The following is a 22,434-nucleotide window of genomic DNA, read 5'->3' on the forward strand; positions in this document are numbered from 1 at the left end:
CTTGCTGGGCCTGGCCTTGCGCTGGGCCAGGCGAGGTTGTGGCCTTCGTGTTGGGCGCTTGGCTTGCTGGGCGCGGGCCTGGCTTCGTGCTGGGCCCTCGTCTGGCAAGCCTCATCCGATGCTAATTCGTACGATGCGCTTCCGATTAAATTCCCGGTTCCGGAATTCATTTCCGATACGACCAATATTTAATATTTCCGATTCCGGAATTAATTTCCGTTTCGAACAAATATTTAATATTTCCGTTTCCGGAATTATTTTCCGATTCCGATAATATTTCCGATTCTCACAATATTTCCATTTCCGGCAATATTTCCGATTCCGGCAATATTTCCATTTCCAATAATATTTTCCGATACGTACCATGTTTCCGTTTCCGGCAACATCTACGACTTGGATAATATTCATATTTCCGATACGATTCATATTTCCGTTTCCGGCAATATCATCGTTTCCGGAGTATTCATTTCTTGCTTATGACGATCTCAGCTCCCACTGAAACCAAGATCCGTCGATTCCGAATATCCATAGATGGAGTATTTAATGCCATTAAATACTTGATCCGTTTACGTACTATTTGTGTGACCCTACGGGTTCAGTCAAGAGTAAGCTGTGTATTAATATCATTAATTCCACTTGAACTAAAGCGGCCTCTAGCTAGGCATTCAGCTCACTTGATCTCACTGAATTATTAACTTGTTTAATACTGAACCGTATTTATTAGACTTAATATTAAATGCATACTTCGACCAAGGGCATTATTTCCTTCAGTCTCCCACTTCTCCTTAGGGACAAGTGTGCATTTCCTAATTCCTTTGTCGCTTAATGCTTGCTCTTGGACATAAGGTAAGAGTTGTCATCCTTATTATGTCCAGAGGTGTTTCTCGGTTTCAGAGTTCAACTGATCAAATAAACAGATAGTCATAGCCTATGATTCATCCGAGCACGGCCATGCATTTTACAGTTTCTAGCTCTCCGAGTGCCCTTGTACAACTTTTAAGCATCTCATCCCGATTTATGGGAGGAAAATCCCAATCTTGGGATCTTGAGATTAGACTTCACCTGAGCGTTGCCTTTATAGCCTCCTTTTAAGGTGCGACGGTTGGTCAACGTCAAAGTAACCAGTTCTCAAACAAGTAATCTCAAATCACTCAGGTATTGAGGATTTAGTGTCTAATAGTTTTAATGAAATTTACTTATGACAGATTTTCATCTCTTACAGTAAGTTTCATAGGTCTGTCCGATACTAGTCTTCCCAAAGTAAGTATCTATGCAAATGATTATGACATTGCCATGTCCACATAGTTCAAGAAACAGAACTACTAGTCATCTTGCATACTAGTCGTCTAACGTTTTCTATGCGTCCAATTTTACAGAAAACTCCGACCAGGGACCATTTTCAACTTTTGACATTCAAGTTCACTTGATAGACATTTCTTAGTCACAGGACTGGTCCTGACAGTCTATCTTGAAGATTTCGTCAAATTGAAGGGACTCATCATTTAATAAACCACAAATTAAATGGAAAAATGAATTCTATTCATTTATTGTGAATGATTAACCAATAATGTTTTACAAAGTATTAAACTCTAAAACTTTAAAACATCAAATAAGGACATCAAAGCCATTCTCCAATATGCTTGATTCCCATAGCTGTAGTGTGCGAGTTGTGCTTCGCCTGCGGCAGAGGTTTAGTCAATGGATTTGATATGTTGTCATCAGTTCCAATCTTGCTTATCTCAACTTCTTTTCTTTCAACGAACTCTCGTAGAAGGTGAAATCTACGAAGTACATGCTTGACTCTTTGGTGGTGTCTAGGCTCCTTTGCTTGTGCAATAGCTCCGTTATTATCACAATACAGGGCTATTGGTCCTTTTATGGAGGGGAATACACCAATTTCACCTATTAACTTCCTTAGCCATATAGCTTCCTTTGCTGCTTCATGTGCAGCAATGTACTCCGCTTCAGTTGTAGAATCCGCAATGGTGCTTTGCTTAGCACTTTTCCAGCTTACTGCACGTTGAGGCAGAAGACAAACCCAGACTGTGATCTGAAATCATCTTTGTTGGTTTGGAAACTTGCGTCCGTATAGCCTTTAACAATTAATTCATCATCTCCACCATAGACCAGGAAGTCATCTTTGTGCCTTTTCAGGTACTTCATAATATTCTTGGCAGCAGTCCAATGTGCCTCTCCTGGGTCTGACTGGTATCTTCTCGTAGCACTGAGTGCGTACGCAACATCCGGGCGTGTACATATCATAGCATATATTATTGAACCAATCAATGATGCATACGGAATCCCATTCATTCGTCTACGCTCATCAAGTGTTTTTGGGCACTGAGTCTTGCTTAGAGTCATTCCATGAGACATGGGTAGGTAGCCTCGTTTGGAGTCTGTCATCTTGAACCTATCAAGTACTTTATTGATATAAGTGCTTTGACTAAGTCCAATCATCTTTTTAGATCTATCTCTGTAAATCTTGATGCCCAATATGTACTGTGCTTCTCCTAGATCCTTCATCGAAAAACATTTCCCAAGCCAAATCTTGATAGAGTTCAACATAGGAATGTCATTTCCGATAAGTAATATGTCGTCGACATATAATACTAGAAAAGAAATTTTGCTCCCACTGACTTTCTTGTATACACAAGATTCGTCTGCATTCTTGATGAAACCAAAGTCACTGACTGCTTCATCAAAACGTATATTCCAGCTCCTGGATGCTTGCTTCAATCCGTAGATTGATTTCTTTAGCTTGCATACCTTTTTAGCATTCTTTGGATCCTCAAAACCTTCAGGTTGTGTCATAAACACAGTTTCTGTTAAAACGACGTTTAAGAAAGCGGTTTTGACATCCATCTGCCATATTTCGTAATCGTAATATGCAGCGATTGCTAACATTATCCGAATAGACTTTAGCATTGCAACTGGTGAAAAGGTTTCATCGTAATCCACACTGTGGACTTGCCTGTAACCTTTTGCAACCAATCTAGCTTTGAAAACTTCAAGTTTCCCATCCTTGTCCTTTTTCAGTTTGAAAACCCATTTACTTCCAATGGCTTGGTTGCCATCTGGCAAATCGACCAAATCCCATACTTGGTTTTCAGACATGGAGTCTAATTCAGATTGCATGGCTTCTTGCCATTGCTTGGAGCTAGGGCTCGTCATAGCTTGTTTGTAAGTCGCAGGTTCATCACTTTCAAGTAATAGAACGTCATAGCTCTCGTTCGTCAAAATACCTAAGTACCTTTCCGGTTGAGATCTATATCTCTGCGATCTACGCGGGGTTACATCTCTAGATTGTCCATGATTCTCACCAGAAACTTCTAAAGATCTCTGAGTTTCATCTTGAATGTCATCTTGAGCATTCTCTAGAGTTTGTTGTTCGACTCGAATTTCTTCGAGGTCTACTTTTCTCCCACATGTCATTTTGGAAATGTGATCCTTTTTCAAAAAGATACCATCTCGAGCAACAAACACCTTGTTCTCAGATGTATTGTAGAAGTAATACCCCTTTCTTTCCTTTGGATAGCCCACAAGGATACATTTGTCAGATTTTGGATGAAGTTTGTCTGAAATTAATCGTTTGACGTATACTTCACATCCCCAAATCTTAAGAAAAGACACTTTTGGAGGCTTTCCAAACCATAACTCATATGGAGTCTTTTCAACAGCTTTAGACGGAGCTCTATTTATAGTGAGTGCGGCTGTATTTAGTGCATGTCCCCAAAATTCTATTGAAAGTTCGGCCTGACCCATCATTGATCTAACCATGTCTAGCAAGGTTTTGTTCCTCCGTTCCGACACACCGTTCCATTGTGGTGTTCCAGGAGGAGTCAATTCTGATAGAATTCCACATTCTTTCAGATGGTCATCAAATTCATAGCTCAGATATTCACCGCCTCTATCAGACCGTAGTGCCTTAATCTTCTTGCCTAATTGATTCTCTACTTCACTCTGAAATTCCTTGAATTTGTCAAAGGATTCAGACTTATGCTTCATTATGTAGACATAACCATATCTACTGAAGTCATCAGTGAAAGTGATAAAGTAGCTGAAACCACCCCTAGCATTTGTACTCATTGGTCCACATACATCTGTATGGATTAAACGGAAATAATTTCATGTGTTTTTTGGTACGTATATCTGAATACGTGCTGTACCCCCCAAGTGTTCGTTATTTTTCTGTGTATGTGCGGATAAAATAACGAGCACTTCTGGACAAAATTTTCAGCAAGCAGAGAGATTCGGCGCCCAGGCTTGGGCGCTAAAGATTTCGGCGCCCAGCTCTGGGCGTTGAAAATGGTTTCTGGGCGGATATTTTTTGGTGCGCTAAATGCTTCTTTAATTTTCTTTTTAGACTAACTTTAGAGGCGCTTTTGCAAAGTTTGTTTTTTATTATTCACATTTTATTATTTTTTTTGCACTTTTCATTTGTTTCCTTTTTTTTTTGTTTGTGACTCAAGACGGCTTGAAAGATGGGTTGAATGAGATAGGAGAATTTGTATAGGTGTTGGTCAAGCATGAGGATTATATCTGCTAGGGCTCACAATTTGCAGCTTCGTGCTAGTGTCATGAGTTTAAATCAACCAAAGTCAATGAGTAACATGGGGGCGGCTCAAGGGTATATCAACAGGATGTATCCACACAAGTTATATGGTCATTATGCTAATGGTGATGTAAGAGACGGTTTTGGAAATAATGGGTATGACACACGTGTCAATGGCCGCGCGTGTTTTACAGTCAACAAGTTCAAGAACAAGGGTCGAGGTAATGGTTTCTTGGGTTATGGCAATGAGAGCATGGATGGGTTAAATGAGCTGAACAGGGGCCCCAGAGAGAAGGCGTCTAAGAACATAAGGATTGAAAAGGGTAGACATCGTAGAACTTTATGATTTGGATTGGTTGACTCAATTCTTTTCCTTCGTTTACTTGGGTAAATTTCGTACTTTGGGAGGTACGGGCTAAGTATTTCATGGCTCGCTCTTTTCGCTCTCCCTTTTCTCTTTCCCTTTTTTTTTCTTTTGCTTGGGATTTCTCCCCAACATAAATCCTTCAAATTTATAATTTGGGCTAAAAGGTAGATGGTTGTGGTCTTTGAGTCACGAGGCGAGACTGAGTGAGCCTCGTTTGGTAGGCCTATAGTGGACCTTTAATTTTAGTAGGCCTAGGGTGGACCTTTTAATTGTCTTTACTTTGCAAGCGTATTTAGTCGTTTAAAATGTGCAAATAGCGTAGATTCAAAATGTTATTTTTACCTTATTGAAATTTAACGAAAGAATTACACCGAAAATAACTTTTTTGCTTCTTTTCAGATTCCAGTTTCTGGGATTTAATTGGAAGTTGCGATTTTGACTCGAACTTTCATTAATTTTTCTGATTATAACCCGTGTATGAATACAAGGAGGTGGCCTAGACTCAAAATAGTGACGTGGCGTAAGCCTATAATACTTGACCAAGCGACTCTAAGATTTAGGCTAATTGGACTATAACTTTCAATGGTTGACACTTTAGATTTTAACCCTTGGGTGTTCATTTGTCATGCGCCATTTTGCTTAATGTTGGCAAGGTAGTTAATTGGGGAGATCGAATTTTTAATTTTGTAAGACTAGAATCATTAGTGCGGCTTCTCTCTTAGTGTGTATTGCTTTACCCCAATGGTAGCCTTATGGTATGCCGATTTGGGTATTTTAATGGTTGGTCATGTTGCATTCATGGAAAATCTTTTAGTCCGTACTTAGTAGTATTTCAAGGAGCGAGTGGCTCGAGAGGACTATGATAGTCGTGACCCAATGTGATTATAAGCCTTGAGGCCATTAATTTTTTGCTAATGGTATTGACACCTTAGGTTCACTTTGGGGGTTGTGCGACTATGGGGGAATGATTTTCAGAATGTGACCGTTTCCATTTTGCAAATACTTGAGTGAAATAATATGTTCTTTTTATTGGTGAGAGAGAGTATTGAGGCCGTAGACTCTTAGAAAGGGATAACAATTACATATGGGTGCTTATTGATTTGAATGTTAGGAAGGGAGACTCAACATGGTTTAACCTTTTAACTTGCAGAACGACACCAAGCATTAGGATCGATTCTATGGATAAGACAACTAAGACTTTAGGATTTGGATTGTACTTTGGCATAGCCTAGTCTAGACTCGGATTTATTTGAACATTTATTTTTTTTCTTGAAGACTTTATTCGAACATTATTTTTTGAATATTTTGCCTGTGTGACATTCAAGGTCGTTTAATTAGCATGCTCGGTTTTGGTGCCGAAAATTGTCGTCGTAGGAGGCCTAACAACGACACAAAGAGTTATTTATTTTTATTTTTTGTCGCTTTTAGAATCGAGTGCCTTTTCATACGCCCTTGCAGCAATTTTTACGATTTTTTTTTTTTGCTACGTGATTTTTTTTGCGCGGGCACCGAGGCTGCTGTGCCTGACCAAAAGGCCAGGCAGCAACTTCAGCGCCCAGCAGTGGTCGTGAGAAACTTTGGCGCCCAGCCAGGGGCGTTGAAAATGCGTCCCTGGCTGGTTCTCATTTTCTGTTTGCGTATACTTTTGTTTTTGCGACTTTAGTTTTGCGTGCTTGCCTTATAACGTCCTTTACGCGTTGTGCAGCGTTTGTGGGATTCGTTACAGGCCATCCCGAGCGTCGCTTATTTTTGTGGCGATCGTTCGGGCTTGCAGAACACGTATGTTGGTATAACTCTTTGGCAAATTAGTCTATGAATGTTTGGGCAGTTTTGAAGGTCGTTGGTTTTCTAGGATAGTTTGTCACACACAATCACATATTTCGCTACACATAACTACATTACAAACATGGATTTGAAAATTAAATATGCCAGGTAGTTTATGATAGGCTTCTATGGGTAGTTTATCTGCACCTGGCTTGGTACCGCTTCTATCGTAGATCCAACACATGCCCCGGTCGAGGTAGTGTCTTCAACAGACGAATTTCACTCAAGAGGCCAACCCGCAAGTGCAAGCCAAGGGGGCATGCAGGCGAGAGGGACCTAATGGGCGAGCGATTGGGTTCGGGATAGGTGTACTACCTGCACAAGTACCGAGTGGGAAACATGCGCGGCGTATGCACCCCCCTATTGGCGAAAAAAGGTATCCTTAGTCCCAACTCCCAAGGGAGCCGAGATTCGTTATGATGTTCTGCCCGTTCACATTAATATGCTGATTTTCAGGTCGTCCCAACTTGATGGGGAAATAAACGCGGGGTAGGATCGTTTCACCCTTCGGCTATTTTGATTACCTACAAGCACGAATATTTCCTTCACTATCCCCAGTGGAGTCGCCACTGTGAGGGGGTCGAAAAAGCGCGAGGCTAATGCGTGACCTGTCCCTCATGGGTGTGACGATTCTTTTTATTCAATCAAGTGTAATTGGATTTCCTGTGAGTATACACCCAATTGACTAGTAATATAGGAGTCGCCATTCAGTTTTTAACGACAATGAGAAAAACTGACAAAACCCGGTTATCGTGACATAAAGGGAGTGCAATTGTGTTTGACCACGACGGCCGTAGGTTCCCTTGTGATCCCTGGTGTGGGGATCTCTTAATATACACCCGCAAGGTAGAGATTGAGGGTTCGGGGGACTGTAACTACCGAGAGGAGTAATTCGCTCGTCGATAACTCAAGAGGCAGGATATCCTTACTAGCTCAGCATAAATAATTGAAGGGACATTCGTTAACTATTAAACTAATCTGAGTTGATTTTAGCAATATGCAACATATAATACTAATTCGATCGTGATTATCTGATTTAAATAGCATTAAGGGACCTAGCATGATAATCCGATTTCCCAAAAATATTATATTTGTTAGGCGTGATAGAACAATCATATTAGGTTAGTTTAACAGTTCATAAAAAGGGCGAGGAAAGCAGTTAAATCATAAAAAAGGGACACATTACGACGCACCCTTTAGAGGTGCGTCACGGTTCTCAGAAAACTAACCACTTTGACTTTGCTATTTCTCCTTTTTATTTAACGAATCTCGATTTTGGGACAGGATACGTTCTGTTCGATTTATGGATCGATTGCGACAGAACGCGTGAACAGTTTCGCAGCGAGAGGCTTAGGCTAAGGGGTTTAGAGTCAATACTCAGAATATATTATGTGTTGTTGTGTGTTTCACGTCGAAACTAGGGGCCTATTTATAGGGAAGAGTTCGTGGAAAGATAGAATGGCAGAGTTCTAATCCGCAAAGAATTAGGAAAAAACACGTCCCAGGTAATTTCGGCGCCCAGCTCTGGGCGTCAAAGATTTCGGCGCCCAGGGCTGGGCGTTGAAAATAGAGATCCATGCAATTTCAGCGCCCAGGGCTGGGCGTCAAAGATTTCGGCGCCCAGCTCTGGGCGTTGAAAGTGACGTATGGGCCGAATTCTTTGTCAGATTCGGATTCCTGAAATCCGTAGAGTTTGAGATTAATTCGAGTCTTTTAGCGCGTATTAATTTTGTGACGGAATGCGTCTGGGCCCGTTACGAACTCTAGGCTCGTTAGGATTTCAATTAATACGTAACTCTTATTTCCGAATCATATTAGGAATAGGATTCTCGCATTTTTCTATCTCATTTAGGATTTATGTTGGAATGCAACACCTAATTCTGACAAGTTTCTATCTTTTATGATTTTGCCACTTTTAGAAGCTACTTTTACGGCAGTTACTATTTTTAGCAGGTTTCCATAAATAGCTGGTTTCGGGTGAAATGAAAAGGGGAATTGAGATTCGTTTATTTTATAGGAGATGCATTGTCAAGTGGAGTTTTTATGCTTTCATCATCGAACCTTTCCCTTGCGGGAATGGGGACAGGAGTAGGTGTCTACACTTATACATAGTTCAAACATCTATTACTTAGATTTATTCATATGGGTCGAATGTCTCCAATGGAGTCTTTCGTGTTTGATTTAGTAAATTCCATTACTTAATCTAAAAAAATATTATAAGATCTTTGTAAATAGATCTTAATACCCAGTATGTACTAAGTTTCGCTTCGGTCCATCATTGATGAATAATTTCAAATCTAAGTCATTAGCATTTGAATGTTATTTCACAATAGAGGGATATGTGTGTGATACACATAGGACCAATTAAGTTTTACGTACTCCCACTAAACTTCTTATATATCTATAAGAATCATGTATACTAAAGTACTTATTAGCTTTACTAAAATACAGTTCCAATTCCCAATTACTTGCTTAAATCTGTACTTAGATTTCATAAGCTAGCTTTCCTTTTCAAGCATTTATTTGGATCCACAAATCCTATGACATGCCATGTACATAGTTTCTTCCAACATTTGATTGAGGAATAAGTTTTGTCATCCAATTGCCATATGTACCAATATGCGATCATTGCTTGATTTATAGACTTGAGCATTACGATTATGCATGAGGTTTCAACACAATCCACGCCATGAATTTGCTTGTAACCTTTTAGCAACTAATCTAGTTTTGTGGGTGAACACAATTCAATGTTTAATGGTTTTTATCCTTAAAACCAATTTGCAACCAATAGGTATTAACTTATTCTTGTAAATCAACAAATTTTCAATTTTGTCATCAAAACATTGGTTATGTTTTATGGCCTTTAACCATTTAAAACATTTGAGTCTATATATGGCCTCTAACCATTTTAGGGAATCTGGGTTTCGTCATAGCTTCTTTACAAGTCACAAACTCATTAATCCACGTCATAATAGTTTGATTGCAAGTTGTAGGTTTCTTCACTATCTAATAGAAGAATCTCATAGTTTCATTGACCTGAACTCTACGTTTCTTCACTATCTAATAGAAGAATCTCATAGCTTCAGTGACTTGAACTCTATGCCTACTTGGGTATAGAACATCAAACAATAGAATATCAACAGGCACTTTGAGAGTCCTTTGAATATTCTGTTCTCCTTAAAGCACTTGTAAAGTCTTCTAAGAGATGTCTATTCTTTAAAGCCACTTCTAAAGTCCTTAAAGAATACGTATTCGGATTTTCTAAAGAACTTCGAAAAGCCTCCGGAATGTCCGTTTATGTTTGTTGTTCGCCTCGAATACTTTCGAGGTCTATTTTCTCCCACTTGTCATTTTGGAAACGAATCTCCAAAAGGACTTTATTTCGAGCAAACAAACATTATGTTCTCAAAAATTCGTGGTAGAAACAATACCCTTGTGTCTCTTTTGAATAAATCACAATAAAACATATATCTATTCTTGGGCCTTAGTTTGTTGCATAACAAACACTAAGCTCCCACTGAGTTTATTGAGTTTAGCAACTCTTTAGATATTATATATTATTGAAAATATATTCTGAAATTACTTTTCAATAGCTTTGACGAATTTGGTTTAGTTTGGTGATTTTGTTTTAGAAATTATAGGAAAAGTCTTTATGATTCATCATTGATCGAATCAAGCACTAATTGACTTCGATCATTCCAACTTAGATATGCCATATCTTATGGAGCTAGATCGTAAAATTACAACGCACAATCATTGATGATCAATTTTGGTCTTAAAGTACAATCATCGTCATGATCTTACCTAGATCTTTATGATTTCTTTCCAAGTGGATTTTATACTTCTGAATCTTTGAACTAGCCAAACAGATTCAAACTTATATCACATTTGAGTAAATAAACCTATATTCACTGAAGTCCATGTGAAATAATAAAGTCATAAAATCTTTCTTTAGCTTTGAACTCTATTGTCTAGGCGTTCTAACAATAGTTCATATCCTTTGTTACTTTCAACAAGTAAGACTAGCTTGTCTTGAATTGATCTAGAAATCAACCAACTTTCAAAAGTCCATCAAAATAGAGCTTTGAATGTTAACTTGTTGACATGGTCTAAGCAACAATGCTAAAGGTTTGTGGAACTCAAATCAAGATATTGATTTGAACCTAGTAAAGTTCTTATTGTTAAAGATTTGTTTGTTTTAATCAAGCATAATGACTCAAACCGTAAATGACCATTTCATCCAAATAAACAAACAAACAAACATTATTTTTGTTCTTTTGAATGTGAGTCTTTCTGTGTTTGAAAACAGAAATTTAGGTATGCTGATTATGGAACAAAATAGCCATTAAGTTCCAGCCTTGAAAGGACTTAAAACAAACTACACCCTACAACTAATGTAGCATTTCCATGCTTCATTTTCCACTTGTAGGCCATAGTCTAGCTTCCATTGTTTGAGTTATTACCGAAGTAATAACCTCAAGCGGTATATGATACCAAGGAAGTTTGATTGCTAGGCCACTTCTATTTAAACATAAACTTATAGGTAGAAACGGAATCGTAAATTCCTTTCATTTGTTCCCTGTTTTCCTATTTCTTGTCCCCTTTCTTTTAGTCTTAAGAATTGACTTCTAGTGTTGACTTTTATACTTTGTTAGACATGTCCAATGTCACTCCAACAAGGTTCTTACCATTTTATTTATGTTGAATATTCTGTTTCAACTAGATGATCTTACCAGAAGCTTCTAAAGTTCTCTAAGCATCGATCTATTCGAATGTCTAGTCATTCGAGAATTAAATGGACAAAGATATTAGGTTGTTAACCATTGGTAAAGCTGAGCGTTTAAACTCAATGCTTTATGATCTCAAAACTACATTGTATTTTGAATTCACAAGCACCAATCGGTTTGCCATTCGACTTTGATACTCGAAAACAACCATAAAAGTCGCTAAAAGAAACGTACATTTTAAATTGCTCATTTTCTCTCATTTCCGTGAATCGTTCTTGGATTCACTACCAATCGAGGAAATTTACTGTTACCTTTCTAAAAGGATTTACTGCAGTGCAAGATATTTAATTATAAAAAAATAATTAAAATATACATTGAAGCATGCAAAGTCTAAACATTTATCATGAGTAATAACTTGAAAATTAAAGCAATCATGCAATTAAAACAAGTCATTAGCATTTTATTCCAATTTATTGTTCCGGCAGGTGTGAATAAAATGATTCCAAGATCCTTAAATCATCGAAGAATTAAGCACATTATGTATTTAGACTCAATTCTAAAATATTTTAGGTACGCAAATCCTTTGCTAATAGTCTAGAATTTACTCTTGGTTGATAGGCACGTCTAAGAACTTATTAGGTAAACCTATCCCGTTTGTCACGACATAAAAGGACTCCTTACTTATATCGTTGAGTTTCACCAAAACTAACATGTACTCACAATTATTTGTGTACCTGTAGACACCTACTTTTGTCCCCATTCCCGCAAGGGAAAGGTTCGATGATGAAAGCATAAAAACTCCGCTTGACAACGCATCTCCTATAAAATAAACGAATCTCGATTCCCCATTTTATTTCACCCGAAACCTGCTATTTATGGAAACCTGCTAAAAATAGTAACTGCCGTAAAAGGTAGCTTCTAAAAGTGGCAAATCATAAAAGATAGAAACCTGTCAGAATTAGGTGTTGCATTCCAACATCAATCCTAAATGAGATAGAAAACCGCGAGAATCCTATTCCTAATAGGATTCGGAAATAAGAGTTACGTATTAATTAAAATCCTAACGAGCCTAGAGTTCGTAACGGGCCCAGACGCATTCCGTCACAAATTGATACGCGCTAAAAGACTCAAATTATTCTCAAACTCTACGGATTTTAGAATCCGAATCTGACTAAACAAAAACTGCCCAGACCCTATTTTCAACGCCTGGCTCTGGGCGCCGAAATCTTCGGCGCCCAGGCCTGGGCGCTGAAAATACCTGGGTACGTTTCTTTTCCTAATTATTTATGGATTAGAACTCTGCAATTCTATCTTTTCACGAACTCTTCCCTATAAATAGACCCCTAGTTTCGACGTGAAACAACACACAACAACACATAATATATTCTGAGTATTGACTCAAATCCCCTGAGCCCAAGCCTCTCGCTGCGAAACTGTTCACGCGTTCTGTCGCAATCGATCCATAAATCGAACAGAACCTATCCTGTCCCATAATCGAGATTCATTAAATAAAAAGGAGAAATAGCAAAGTCAAAGTGGTTAGTTTTCTGAGAACCCTGACGCACCTCTCAAGGGTGCGTCGTAATGTGTCCCTTTTCGATGATTTAACCGCTTTCCTCGCCCTTTTTATGAACTGTTAAACTAACCTAATATGATTGTTCTATCACGCCTAATAAATATAATATTTTTGGGAAATCGGATTATCATGCTAGGTCCCTTAATGATATTTAAATCAGATAATCACGATCGAATTAGTATTATATGCTGCATACTGCTAAAATCAATTCAGATTAGTTTAATAGTTAACGCATGTCCCTTCAATTATTTATGCTGAGCTAGTAAGGATATCCTGCCTCTGGAGTTATCGACGAGCGAATTACTCCTCTCGGTTGTTACAGTCCCCCGAACCCTCAATCTCTACCTTGCGGGTGTATATTGAGAGATCCCCACACCAGGGATCACAAGGGAACCTACGGCCGTCGTGGTCAAACATAATTGCACTCCCTTTATGTCACGATAACCGGGTTTTGTCAGTTTTTCTCATTGTCGTTAAAAACTGAATGGCGACTCCTATATTACTAGTCAATTGGGTGTATACTCACAGGAAATCCAATTACACTTGATTGAATAAAAAGAATCGTCACACCCACGAGGGACAGGTCACGCATTAGCCTCGCGCTTTTTCGACCCCCTCACAGTGGCGACTCCACTGGGGATAGTGAAGGAAATACTCGTGCTTGTAGGTAATCAAAATAGCCGAAGGGTGAAACGATCCTACCCCGCGTTTATTTCCCCATCAAGTTGGGACGACCTGAAAATCAGCATATTAATGTGAACGGGCAGAACATCATAACGAATCTCGGCTCCCTCGGGAGTTGGGACTAAGGATACCTTTTTTCGCCAATAGGGGGGTGCATACGCCGCGCATGTTTCCCACTCGGTACTTGTGCAGGTAGTACACCTATCCCGAACCCAATCGCTCGCCCATTAGGTCCCTCTCGCCTGCATGCCCCCTTGGCTTGCACTTGCGGGTTAGCCTCTTGAGCGAAATTCGTCTGTTGAAGACACTACCTCGACCGGGGCATGTGTTGGATCTACGATAGAAGCGGTACCAAGCCAGGCGCAAATAAACTACCCATAGAAGCCTATCATAAATTACGTGGCATGTTTAATTTTCAAATCCATGTTTGTAATGTAGTTATGTGTAGCGAAATATGTGATTGTGTGACAAACTATCCTAGAAAACCAATGACCTTAAAAATTGCCCAAACATTCATAGACTAATTTGCCAAAGAGTTATACCGAAGCACGTGTTCCGCAAACCCGAATGATCGCCACAAAACAAGCGACGCTCGGGATGGCCTGTAACGAATCCCACAAACGCTGTCACGCGTAAAGGACGTTATTAGGCAAGCACGCAAATCGAAGTCGCATAAACAGAAAACAGAAAACGAGAACCAGCCAGGGACGCATTTTCAATGCCCCTGGCTGGGCGCCAAAATTTCTCACGCCCACAGCTGGGCGCTGATGTTGCTGCTTGACTTTCTGGTCAGGCGCAGCAGCCTCGGTGCCCAAGCAAAAAGAAAGTACGTAGCACAAAAAATGTTCATCAAAAGAATTGCTACGAGGGCGTAAGAAAAGCACTCGATTTCAAAAGGCGACTCGCGAAAAATTAATAACTCTTTGTGTCGTCGTTAGGCCTCCTACGACGGCAATGCTCGGCACCAAAACCGAACATGCTAACAACTATGAATGTCACACAGGCAAGTGTTTCGAAAATCCAAAGAATGACCAAAATAAAAAAAAAACCCCCCAAAAAGTGTACCGACAGAAGAAAGAGCGAAAAAGTGAAAAACCAATTTAGAGAGTCGAAGTCTAGACTAAGTAATGCTTGAAACTTTTGGAACCTAAACTTTAGCTTATCTTATGCCTAGGACCGGTCCTGCCACTTGGTGCCGATCAGGGAATCAACGGCTAGTGCGTCTCGAAGATACATCACCAAGTCTAGCAACTCCAAGCTCCGTCCATCGTCCCTCATTTCAAGGATCTCCGCTTCCCCAACCTCGATTCTCACCTCCAAACATGTCCATCGAAGATTTGCGAGACCAGATGGTCCAAATGACCCAACTCATGGGCCAACTGAAAATGGAAAATGAAGCCTTAGCGGCTGCGCAAGCCAAAAATGACCTCGAAAACGAGAAGAGGATCGAAAAAATGGTCCTACAGCAAACCATGGGGAGCAAATACTTCTCCCTCGAGCCCGAACCTTTTTCTGGCAAATTACCAGAAAAGTTCAGTTCATCTGACTTACCAAAGTTCAAGGCGACGGATAACCCCCGTGATCATCTACTGAGCTTTGTGAATACCATGAACTTGAAAGGCGTGGACAAGTCCATGTACCTACCTGCCTTTCCTTTGTCCTTGGAACCTGTGCCGCTCAAATGGTACTATCACCAGGACCCTAAGCTCTTCCCCACTTGGGAAGACTTTGTCAATGTCTTCATCAAGCAATACTCGTCGAACATTGATTTCCAAGTCACCATGCGCGAGCTGGAAGTTCTCTTCCAAAAGAAAAATGAGGGTTTCACAACCTACTTTGCTAGATGGAGGGACCAGGCGTCCCAGCTAATCAATAGGCCTCCTGAAACAGAATTGGTCCAAAAATTCATTGATAACTTAGACCCGGCTTGATGTGTTGATGTTATTTATGTTGTTGTTGTTGTTTCCGCTATTTCTGTTGCTGGTTGTTCTTCTGCTGTGTTGCACATGTTTTGTTTGTGTTTCTGATCTCCTTGTGACAATGGGGGACTTGGTGTGGGATTGCTTTAGTTTTGGATATTTGATGTTGGTGTTAGAAACTTTTTGAAAATTCAATACATCCTTGATGTACTTCATTTTATGGTCTAAACTTTGATGTATAACATATTAACAGGTTGTAGGCTCCAGGGGCTGGTGACATCTCTCGTTATCGAGCATCAATGGGTACTCAGTCTCCCAAGGTTGAGATAATTGATGGTATGTTCAATCCTGTGGCTAGAACTAATCAAGATCATGGCATGATCAGGTAGCTTTACGCAACAAGTTAATCTTTCATTCTTTCCTGCAATATAATAATGGCTTTTGTTATCAACTTATTATGCAATTGTATGATATCAAAACTTTCCGGTCTTCACTTATTTTATTTTATTTTCTGTTTTTGAATATGATACTTGTCTTTCCTCGAATGCTTACATCTTATCAACAGAAAACATCAGAGTGAGTAAGTAGTACTACATTACAAAATCTTAAAGAGTGGAAATTCTTAATTTGATAGAATTGTTCAAACGAGAAAAAATTACAAAATGGGTGAGAATGAGTATTTGAAACATAAAACTAAGTGTATTAAACATAGAAAGACTTAAAAATACTCATATAAGTTCATTAGTTGAAAGTTGGGACCGAAATTAGCCATTTTAGTCAAAATGTGACCGATAATGAACTAACGAGGCTAAAATGTGCATAACTTCACCAAAGTGGTTGAGAATGAGTCTTTGAAACATAAATATAAGTGTATTAAACTTGTAAAGGGTTTAAAATAGTCATTTAAGTTCATTAGTTGAAAGTTGGGATCGAAATAACCAATTTTAGTGAAAATTTGACCTATAATGATCAAACGAGTCTTATATGTGCATAAATTGACCAAAGTAGGTGAACATGAATCTTTTAAACATAAATCTAAATGTATTAAACTTTTAAAGGGTTTAAAATATTTATTGAAGTTCATTAGTTGAAAGTTGGGACCGAAATAAGCCATTTTAGTCAAAATGTGACCGATAATGAACTAACGAGGCTTAAATGTGCATAACTTTACCAAAATGGGTGAGAATGAGTCTTTGAAACATAAAACTAAGTGTATTAAACATGGGAAGACTTTAAAATACTCATTTAAGTTCATTAGTTGAAAGTTAGGACGGAAATTAGCCATTTTAGTCAAAACGTAACTGATAATGAACTAACGAAGCTTAATTGTGCATAACTTCACCAAAATGATGAGAATGAGTTTTTAAAACATAAAAATAAGTGTATTAAACATGAACAGACTTTAAAATACTCATTTAAGTTCATTAGTTGAAAGTTGGGATCGAATTTAGCCATTTTAGTCAAAACGTGACCGATAATGAACTAACGAAGCTTAAATGTGCATAACTTCACCAAAATGGTGAGAATGAGTCTTTCAAACATAAAACTAAGTGTATTAAACATGGGAAGACTTTAAAATACTCATTTAAGTTCATTATTTGAAAGTTAGGACCGAAATTAGCCATTTTAGTCAAAATGTGACCGATAATGAACTAACGAGGCTTAAATGTGCATAACTTCACCAAAAAGGGAGAGAATGAGTCTTAGAAACATAAAACTAAGTGTATTAAACATGGGAAGGCTTTAAAATACTCATATAAGTTCATTAGTTGAAAGTTGGGACCGAAATTAGCTTTTTTAGTCAAAATGTGGCCGATAATGATCAAATGAGTCTTAAATGTGCATAACTTCACCAAAATGGGTGAGAATTAGTATTTGAAATATAAAACTAAGTGTATCAACCATGTAAAGACTTTAAAATACTTATTTAAGTTCTTTAGTTGAAAGTTGGGGCCGAAATTAGCCATTTTAGTCAAAATGTGGCCGATAATGAACTAACGAGTCTTAAATGTGCATAACTTCACCAAAAAGGGTGAGAATGAGTCTTTGAAACATAAAACTAAGTGTATTAAACGTGGAAAAACTTTAAAATACTCATATAAGTTCATTAGTTGAAAGTTGGGATCGAAATTAGCCATTTTAGTCAAAATGTGACCGATAATGAACTAACGAGGCTTAAATGTGCATAACTTCACCAAAATGGGTGATAATGAGTCTTTGAAACATAAAACTAAGTTTATTAAACATGGAAAGATTTTAAAATACTCATATAAGTTCATTAGTTAAAAGTTGGGACCGAAATTAGCCTTTTTAGTCAAAATGTGGCCGATAATGATCAAATGAGTCTTAAATGTGCATAACTTCACCAAAATGGGTGAGAATTAGTATTTGAAATATAAAACTAAGTTTATCAACCATGTAAAGACTTTAAAATACTTTTTTAAGTTCTTTAGTTGAAAGTCGGGACCGAAATTAGCCATTTTAGTCAAAATGTGGCCGATAATGAACCAACGAGTCTTAAATGTGCCTAACTTCACCAAAAAAGGTAAGAATGAGTCTTTGAAGCATAAAAATAAGTGTATTAAACTTGGAAAAAATTTAAAATACTCATATAAGTTCATTAGTTGAAAGTTGGGATCGAAATTAGCCATTTTAGTCAAAATGTGACCGATAATGAACTAACGAGGCTTAAATGTGCATAACTTCACCAAAATGGGTGAGAATGAGTCTTTGAAACATAAAACTAAGTGTATTAAACATGGAAAGACTTTTAAATACCCATTTAAGTTCATTAGTTGAAAGTTGGAACCGAAATTAGCCATTTTAGTCAAAATGTGACCGATAATGAACTAACGAGGCTTAAATGTGCATAACTTCACTAAAATGGGTGAAAATGAGTCTTTGAAACATAAAACTAAGTTTATTAAACATGGAAGGACTTTAAAATATTTATTTAAGTTCATTAGATTAAAGTTGGGCCGAAATTAACCAATTTTATTATTATACGGTTCATTATTTATTTGTTATGAACAAATTAAGTTTTAATTTATTGTACGATTCAATATTTATAATATAACTAATGTGTATATATATTTTTTGATGGTTAATCTTTTTAAGGTATTTAATAATCCGAGGGAGCGGCCTTTCACCTTTGAGGAGATAGATGAAGTTCGAGAAATGTTGGCAAAATTCATTACGAGTGATCGTCTTTGATATTTTGTTGTAATGAATCTTAAATTATGGATGCTAGCTAGTTTTTCATATAATTGTAATGTAATTGACTTTTATATTTACAATTATATACTATTTAATTTAATTATCTATATAATTGGATACTTTTTATATGACGTATGGAGGTTAATCAGTGGCGTCGTCCAATTGTAATATGTAGCAGGGAAATTGGTTATACAACAAATCTAGATCAAGTGCGACTCATTTATAGGCCAAGTGCGGCTCATTTTTATGCTTGTGCTTCCCATTTCTATGTCAAGTGCGGGCTCATTTTCAAATTTGGCAGCACCAAAAATATCAAGTGCGGGCCCATTTTCAATATTGGCAGCACCAAATATGTCAAGTGCGAGCTCATTTTCAAAATTGGCAGCACCAAATATATCAAGTGCGGGCTCATATTCTAAAATTGGCAGCACAAAATACATCAAGTGCGGGCTCATTTTCCAAATTGGCAGCACTTGAAACATCAAGTGCTGCCAATATTTTGGCAGCACTTGAGAAACATCAAGTGCGGGCAGGCCATGTGCTGCACATGTAAAAGCCCGCACTAAACCCCTTAAAATGAGCCCTCACTTGAGGTTTTTTCCTCTAGTGTTTGAAGCTGTCCTGGTGGGGATAGATTCTCTTTCTAATGGTTTTGCAGCAATTGAGTAAGCTTGGATGTGGATCAAGGTATGGATTGAGGAAGAAATTATTCTGCTAAAAATATTGTGGAATCATCAAGGGACATGATAGGTTGAAACCTCTTGTGTATTAAAAGTTGATTATGAGAGTTAATTCCGGTTTAGTATTATATATTAAACTCTAATCTGTAGTTAGTGTGAAATAAATAATTCTAAATAACAGCTCGAAAGTGCGGGCTGTTACAATATACCCCATTATAGGACAACTAATAAAACAAGCAAAGTTATACTACTACAGCTGGGTTGGACTTCAATTTGTGACCCAAGAATGGTCACTATTCTCAACACATACCAATGAATAAATTAGATCATTAATTTATTATAATCATCAGTAAAGTGTAGAATTTGAGATTAATACATATTAAGGCAGTCAATGTGAGAAAATCTCATATCACTATTAAAAAAAGAATCAATAACTATAAGATTTCAGTTGTAAAAGAAAAATTACGACTGGATTATCCACCATAAGCCCGTCGTGAAAGGGGGCCGTCATAATTGACTACCCCGTCGCAAATATCATGTCGTTCATTAGATTTATTAGATTGTTTGGGATAGGTTATGACGGGTGGTCTAAATACCTTGTCATTGTAATACCTAGTATTTTTCTATAATTATAAATATATTGTATTAAATTTATAAAGCATTTTGTCGTATTTATAAAGTATTTTTAAAAATTCATTCCATGTAATGAGAATTAAATGCATTTTATTTTTAATTAATTTAATTATTAATTAATTACGAAAACCGTATTTTATTAAATAGATTCAACGAATTTATTTAATCGGGATTTGTTGGGTCGTATTTCGAAAACGAATTTAATTTAATTAAAGCCTAGTCGTTTTGCCATGATCAAACCCAACAAAGCTTGCAAGGAGTAAACTCAAATGAACCCGGTAATAAGCCCAACTCAAACTACCATAACCTAGCCCACATGGGAGAGAAAAAAACTATAAATAGACTCTCATTAAACCCTCACAAGAAAATTCAGCACTCCCTCTCTCTCCTCTCTTTTCTCTCCTTGCGGCACCCCCACACTCTCCTTCGCCCATCTTTGCTTGCAGCCCAAGGCACGCTGCCGCGCGTGTGTTGCTCGCCCAGCCTGGCCCCAGCCCCGTTTGTGCCCAGCCTCGCAGCCGCAGCGTCGCACACGAGTGCATGCGTGCTTGCACCCTTGCTGCCCCTCTCCTTGCCTCGTCCCGCATCACAGCGCAGAGCCTCGCTGTGTGTCTCGTGTGTGTCTCGCCCGCCCCGCAGCACTCGCCCACTCGTCCCCTTGCTCGCGCGCGCTGCTGTCTTGCGGTGCGTGCTGTGCTGCATGCTTGTTGTTGTTGTTGTTGTTGTTGTTGTGTTGTTTTGATCGGCGCACACACACACAACACGATTAATTGTTGTTGTGTGTGTGTGTGTTGTTGAATTGGGTCAATCAAATTATATTTTCAAAAACATTAATTTTCAGTTTTGAATTGTTTTAATTGTTTTTATTATTTAAATATTTGGGTTATTTAAATTGATTAGAACGGTTATGAACACCGTATTGGGTTAGTGTTGTATTTTAATTAAAGAGATTAGTTTTGATGATTGAAATTATTATTTTCAGATTTAATGAGTTCATAAAGTGTTGATTTTTGAAGTCGAAACATGTTTTTATGATAAGCTATTATTAGGATTTTGATTCCAATTGATTAAACGATTGATTCACATAATTTAATGACAATTTAAATTATGGGAATCAACTTATATTTTCAGATTGTTTATAAGCTTTAAAAATTTGGTTTTTAATGGTTTTAAAGCTAAAAAGCCAATGTTTTTATGTTAGGACTTGAGTTGACTGTTTGAGACTATTAAATTAACGATTAATGAATGATTTCTAATTAAACTAAGGGTTTTAGAATCTTAAATAATTGCTGGAAATTTAGTAAACATGGATAATAATTTAGTTTCTCCTTTTGTGTTTATAGGAGTTCATTTCTAGTGAGTCGTGATTCGCACAGTGGCCCCCATACTTAGGTATTCCAGGTACGTACAAGACTAGGGTGACCACCCATCCCTTAAGGACTTTATGAAGTGTATTGAATGCGAATCATGTGAACTTATATGTTGTTGTGAATTCATGATTGATGATTGGGAATGAATATGTTATTATGAATTCATGTTTGGTATTGAGAACGAGCATGTTATTATTATTGAATCTATGTGAACGAGCATGTTATGAATTGAATTATGCTTTATAGATTATATTGAACTATCATGTTATGGACTTTTATAATCGTTGAATTATGTCAAGCATGTTGTTCAAGTTGGTTTGCATTTATAGACGATTGTTCGTAGTAGCTAATATGAAGCTCAAGTGTCATAGGCTACTTCATTCTTTCGTTTCTCCTTTATCATGTTGGACGACCTACAAAGCAAAATAAAAAATGTAATAAGTAAAAATAAAATGTAACAAGCAGTCAAGTACACAAGGTAAGAGTTAGAGTAATATAGGCAAAACAAGATTAAACAAGTACAAATAGCAGTTGCAGTAGGTGTTGGAGTTCATGTTATATTTGTTATGATTGCAGCAGCGTAGGTGTTGGAGTTCAAGCAGAGCAGTTGCAGTAGGTGTTGGAGTTCAAGTTATAATTGGTCAGAAACTTCAATTCAAGCAGCTATTTTTATTTTTATTTTACCAAAAGGAAGAAAGTACCCTGCAGACAGACCTGTAGGAGCGCAACAGAACAAGGACAACAACACACAACAGGATCTGAAGATCAATGCAGATTCTCAAGATTAATGCAGATTCATAAATCAGAAACGGGCGCAGATGAACAAAAACAGATGTAGATGAATGAAGATTAATGCAGATGCAGCAGCAAACTGAAGACTTCAAAG

Source organism: Spinacia oleracea, chromosome 5 (assembly GCF_020520425.1).
Source record: "Spinacia oleracea cultivar Varoflay chromosome 5, BTI_SOV_V1, whole genome shotgun sequence".
Lineage (NCBI taxonomy): Eukaryota > Viridiplantae > Streptophyta > Magnoliopsida > Caryophyllales > Amaranthaceae > Spinacia > Spinacia oleracea.